The sequence below is a fragment of the Nomascus leucogenys genome, chromosome 2 (genome assembly GCF_006542625.1).
Source record: "Nomascus leucogenys isolate Asia chromosome 2, Asia_NLE_v1, whole genome shotgun sequence".
Taxonomy (NCBI): Eukaryota; Metazoa; Chordata; class Mammalia; order Primates; family Hylobatidae; genus Nomascus; species Nomascus leucogenys.
This window is the reverse complement of record NC_044382.1, coordinates 20791774-20797773: the sequence shown is the minus strand read 5'-3', so window position 1 is coordinate 20797773 and position 6000 is coordinate 20791774.

Genomic DNA, 6000 nt, shown 5'->3' with positions numbered 1-6000 from the left:
ATAAAATGTTGTGATTTATCTGAATAAGTATTGTCCAATGATATTCCTTACCTTTCCCTCCCCCACCCCAATTCTAGAAAAATCTCTCTGAGTAGGACCAGGGGACAAGGAATGCTTGTTCTCTTGGGAGTCATTAATATAAATACTATGGTTATAGAAGTGTCTTACTTGATGCATTTGGACAAGAGAGTTCTGTGAAAAAATAAAATAGGGGACTGTTCTATAAACTTGTTATTATTATTATCATTTTTTTATTTTTAGTAGAGACAAGGTCTCACTGTGTTGCCCAGACTGGTCTTGAACTCCTGAGCTCAAGTAGTTTGCCTGCCTCCATCTCCCGAAATGTTGGGATTACAGGTGTGAGCCACTGCCTCTGGCTTATAAACTTGTTATTGATGGAAAGTTTTCCTTTAGGAGCCAAGCCACAGAGGCTAACATAAGTTAGTGGTTTTCAATTATACTTGTACAGCCACCGACTACTACCTAGACTATGAATTCACATCATGATTGCTTAAATGTTTACAATTCAATTGTAAAGTGGCTATAAATCCCTCCCATCTTGGATTACATTCCCTTTTGCCTCCTGACTTTGCTCCTCCTTCTATCAAGTGCTTTGGGAGGCTGAGGTGGGAGGATCAAGTGATGAAGGTGGCCCACACCTGTAATACCAGCACTCTGGGAGGCTGAGGCAGGCGGATCACTTGAGGCCAGGAGTTCCAGACCAGCCTGGCCAACATGGTGAAACCCCATTCATCTCTACTAAAAATAGAGAAATTAGCTGGATGTGGTGATGCATGCTTGTAGTCCCAGCTACTCAGGAGGCTGAGGTATGAGAATCGTTTGAACCTGGGAGGCAGAGGTTGCAATGAGCTGAGATTATGCCACTGCACTCCAGCCTGGGAAACAGAGCAAGACTGTTTCAAGAGAAAAAAAAAAAAACGATGAAGTTTAGTTTATTTATCTACTTCTTGAATCTTGAATCTGGGCTTGGACTTATGACCTGCTTTGGTCAAAGGAACATTAATGGGAGTGAAGCCACCCTAAACTTTCCAGTCCCAGCCAAGCTTCCAACTGACAGCACAGATTTGCCAAGCTGACCCAGCCCAGAAGAACTGCCCAGCAGACCAATAGAATCAAGAGACTTTGGCTGGGTGCAGTGGCTCACGCCTGTAATCCCAGTGCTTTGGGAGGCTGAGGCGGGAGGATCACTGCAGGTCAGGAGTTAGAGATCAGCCTGGCCAACGTGGTAAAACCCCATCTCTACTAAATATACAAAAATTAGCTGGGTGTGGTGGTGCATGCTTGTAATCCCAGCTACTCGTTAGGCTGAGGCAGGAGAATTTCTTGAGCCTGGGAGGCAGAGGTTGCAGTGAGCTGAGATCCTGCCATTGCACTCCAGCCTGGATGATAAGAGAAAACTCCACCAAAAAAAAAAAAAAAAAAAAAAGGAAAAATAAAGAGAGATAGAGAGAGACATAATATGTTTGCTGCTTTAAGCCACTAGGTTTTGTAGTATTTTATTATATAACAAAGCAAACTGATTTAAATTCTAATTTTAAAAAATTTTCAACTCAAATTCTTAGTCTACTAGAAGGGTTGGGAAGCTAAGGCCATTGGGCTGGCTCTCTGTTTTTGTAAATAAAGTTTCACTTAAATGTGGTTAATCTGTTACATATTTTCTTTCACTTCTTTTGAACAATGATTGAGTAGTTGCAAGAGAGGTTGTATGGACCTCAAAGACAAAAATTTTTGCTATCTGTCCCTTTAAGAAAAAGTGTGGTTATCCCTACAGAGAATTGTTTGTGCATTTGTAATTGTTGTACAGGAGTTCTTTTTTTTTTGAGACAGAGTCTGAGTTCAAGCAATTCTCTCACTCTGGCCTCCCAAATTGCTAGGATTACAGGTGTAAGCCACTGCGCCCAGCCAAAACTTTGCTTATATTTTTTATTTAAAAGTTTTGTTTTTGTAATCCCAGCACTTTGGGAGGCCTAGGCGGGCGGATCACAAGGTCAGGAGATTGAGACCATCCTGGCTAACATGGTGAAACCCTGTCTGTACTAAAAATACAACAAATTAGCCGGGCGTGGTGGTGGGTGCCTGTAGTCCCAGCTACTCGGGAGGCTGAGGCAGGAGAATGGCGTGAACCTGGGAGGCAGAGCATGCAGTAAGCGGAGATCACGCCAGTGCACTCCAGCCTGGGCGACAGAGCAAGACTCTGTCTCAAAAAAGAAAAAAAAAAAGTTTTGTTTTGACATTTATGTCCTTATTACATCTGAAGTTGATTTTTGGATATAGTGTGAGGCAGGAATCTAATTTCTCCTTTTCCAAATGGATTACATTTTTAAAAGGTGCTTCATTTCTTGAAGTTGTTCCTTTCCCTAGTGATGTGACAGGCCACCTCTGTTGTGCATCAACATTATGAAATGCGTGGGTTTGTTTTGAAGCTCTCCATTCCATTTCCTTCCCTTCCATTCCACTCCATTCATCCCATTTGTCAATTTATCTGACCTTGCACCAATATGATTATATTTCTACAGGTTTATAATAATTATAAAGTATTACTATAGGCTTATAATACTGAATTACTAATTACTATAGGTTTATAATACTTAATAAAGTCATAATTACTATAGGTTTACTATACTTCCTGATAGTTTGTGTGGCAAGTCCTCTGCTCTGCTCTTCTTTGGAGGGTCCTAGTTATTCTTTGTCCTTTCCTCTTCCATATACATTTTGGAATCATCTTATCAACTTCCATGTAAAACCCTGTTGAAGTATTGTATTGAATCTGTAGATAAATTTGGAGAGAATGCATAGCTCTACAATTTTGTCTTTCTACCCATGGACATGGTATATTTCTCCTTCTATTTAGATTTTAATATCCTAATACAGTTTTATACTTTCCTCTGTAGTTCTGACATATCTTTAGTTTTTTTTTTCTATGTAGAAAAAAAGTATTTTCTTAACTATTGTAAATGGATTTTTAAAAAATTATATTTTATAATTGTTTGTTTCTGGTATATGGAAATACAACATAAAAATATTGATTCTATTGATAAGTTTATCTTATATTCCCCTACCTAGCCCTGGAGTCCACCGTTCTCCAAAGAGCCTTGATAGAATGTAGGCTCCTCAAAAAATGAAAAGTAGAACTTCCATATGATCCAGCAATTCCACCTCTGGATATAACTCCAAAAGAAAGGAAATGAGTATATCAAGGACATATTTGTACTCCCATGTTTATTGCAGCACTATTGACAATAGCCAAACTGTGGAATCAACCAAAGTGGCCACCAGTGAATAAATGGATAAAGAGAATGTGGTATATGTACATAATGGAATATTATTCAGCCATAAAAAGAATTAAATCCTGTTATTTGCAGCAACATGGATGAAACTGAAGAGCATTATGTTGAGTGAAATAAGCCAAGCATAGAGAGATTGCATGTTCTAATTCATATGCAGGAGCTAAAAAAGTGGATCCCATGAAGATAGAGAGTAGATTGGTGGTTACTAGAGGCTGAGAAGGGGAGGTGGGGTGGGGAGGGAAGAAAGGGAAAAAAGAATATAAATGAATTTATTACCACTGAACTGCACACTTAAAGATGGTAAAAATGGTAAATTATTATTATTTTTGAGACGGAGTCTCGCTCTGTTGCTCAGGCTGGAGTGCAGTGGCGCGATCTTGGCTCACTGCAAGCTCTGCCTCCCGGGTTCACACCATTCTTCTGCCTCAGCCTCCTAAGTAGCTGGGACTACAGGCGCCTGCCACCACGCCTGGCTAATTTTTTGTATTTTTAGTAGAGACGGGGTTTCACTGTGTTAGGCAGGATGGTCTCGATCTCCTGACCTCGTGATCCGCCTACCTCGGCCTGCCAAGTGCTGGGATTACAGGCATGAGCCACCGCACCCAGCCAAAATGGTAAATTGTATATCTATGTTTTACCTCAATAAAAAAATTAAAAATGTGAAAAAAAATACTATAACCAGGCTTCTTGCTGAACTTTAATTCTCATAATTTGTCTATTCTATTGAGTTTTCTTTTTAAGCAATCATTTAATATACAATTTAGTATGGATTTATTTTTTCTTCCAATTCCTAAAACTCCAATTTCTTTCTTATATCTATATCTGTATTGGCTCAGACCTTCAGAATGTGAATAGTAGTGGTATTAGTGGGATCTTGTCCCATTCCTGATTTTAAAAGCAATGATTTTAGCATTTCCCCATTTAGAATAATGTTTGCTCTAGATTAATTATAGATACTTCTGTTCTTCTTGGTATGTTCTCATCATTCTTTGAGCCCTTCCTTTCTTTCTGGAACAAAAAATGTTTCAAGTTTATCTTATATTTCCCTACCTAGCCCTGGAATCTGCCATTTCTCCAAAGAGCCTTGATTTTCTTAAGTGGAGAATGGTATGTAGGAACCAAGATCTGGGCACTAGGAGTACTCACTGATACTGGTATGTCATGCTCCTTCCTAGGCCATCTTAGTGGATTGAGTGGACACATACATATGTATATATTTATTTCTCTTTATATTAAAAACCATGAGTCCACACCAATATCTCCAATTCCAATCCAACATCAGATTTATTTTTGTCCTCCTTTTTTCCATATTTGTAACTTCCTCCAGTGAGAAACCTGGTTCCCATTATCTTAGATGTATTCAATTATTTGCCCAATTCTCCCTCTATGTAATCGAAGTCTTGTAGCGTAGGTCAGAAGCACATGAGGAGGAGAGGAAGGAGAAGGAACAGGGAAAGGAAGGACACAGGAAGGAGGGAAGAGAAGTGTGTGTTTTTTTTTAAATCTTTATTTTACAGAACCATCTTCCCTCCCATACAAATACGGGAGAAAAAAAGATGCAGGGCATGGGACGGGAGAAGTGCCCCAGAAACAGGCCAATTTAATCTCTGTAGCCTGGGGTGGAGCTGAGTGGCTGGTGGCCAGTTGGCTCTTCCGCTTTTCTCCTACGTGGCTCCTGACAGCTTTTTAAACCTTAATCTCCCTCGTTGTTAAAGAAAACCAGAGCTGGACAGTAGTTCAAGTGGTAAAAACAGATTTTGTTCAGTATTATTGCAATAGGGAAAAAGAGCCTTCAGGATAGAATTGGGTTGAATTCCAAATACAGCAGGGGCAAGTGGGAATTTATAGCCAATGAACAGGGTATGCGGGTCAGTGGATGGAAAATTACTAAGAGAAAACATCAGTGATAAGGGAGATTCTGACTGTACTGACCTAACCAGGCTTCTTGCTGCAGATAGACCAGGGTGATCAGACAGCAGGGGGATGGTGGAGGATGAGAAAACAGGTTAGATGGCAGGGGTGATGAGACATGCGGGATGGGGGAATTCTATCTAAACCAACTCAGCAGGATTCTTGCTAAAACTGGGCAATGTAGAGATGGACACGGTAGTCCAAAAGTCAGGCCTAGGTGAAAAAGAGTTCAGGGGAGCCTGAGTAAAGTTTCGTTGAGAGGATCTTTATCATGAGTTTGGAGGCAATACTTTTGAAGGCCAGGGAGGTGCCAGGCATGCATTTCCATTGAACTCTGAGAGACTACTGTGGGACTGTGCACACCTCCACCTTCCGCTGCACAAAGCCCTCCTGGCCTGGCACACCATGCGTGCACAGCAGCACCATTTCTTGCTCAGCTCACCCTGGCAGCTGTTTGTGTTGAGCACCTTGCCAAATTCCCACGTCATCTCACTGGGCTCCATGGAGCCTGAGATCTTCATACTACATATAAAGTGTAGCGAGTATAGCTCGGCCTCTTTAGGTTTGAACATCTCCACTCAGTTTTTTTAGGTTCCTTTTGGCAAACCTGAAACAAAGATGCCTCTGTATAAACTTGAAGGAAAACTTGCTGTTTGTGGAGAGGGCTTCAGGCTGCATGGGGGACTGGCAGGCACATTGGCTATGCCCCTGGCTTCTGCCCTATCTCCAGAGCCTGTTGAGGATCCGCCTTGCTCCTCTGAATATTCTTAGTGCAGCAATT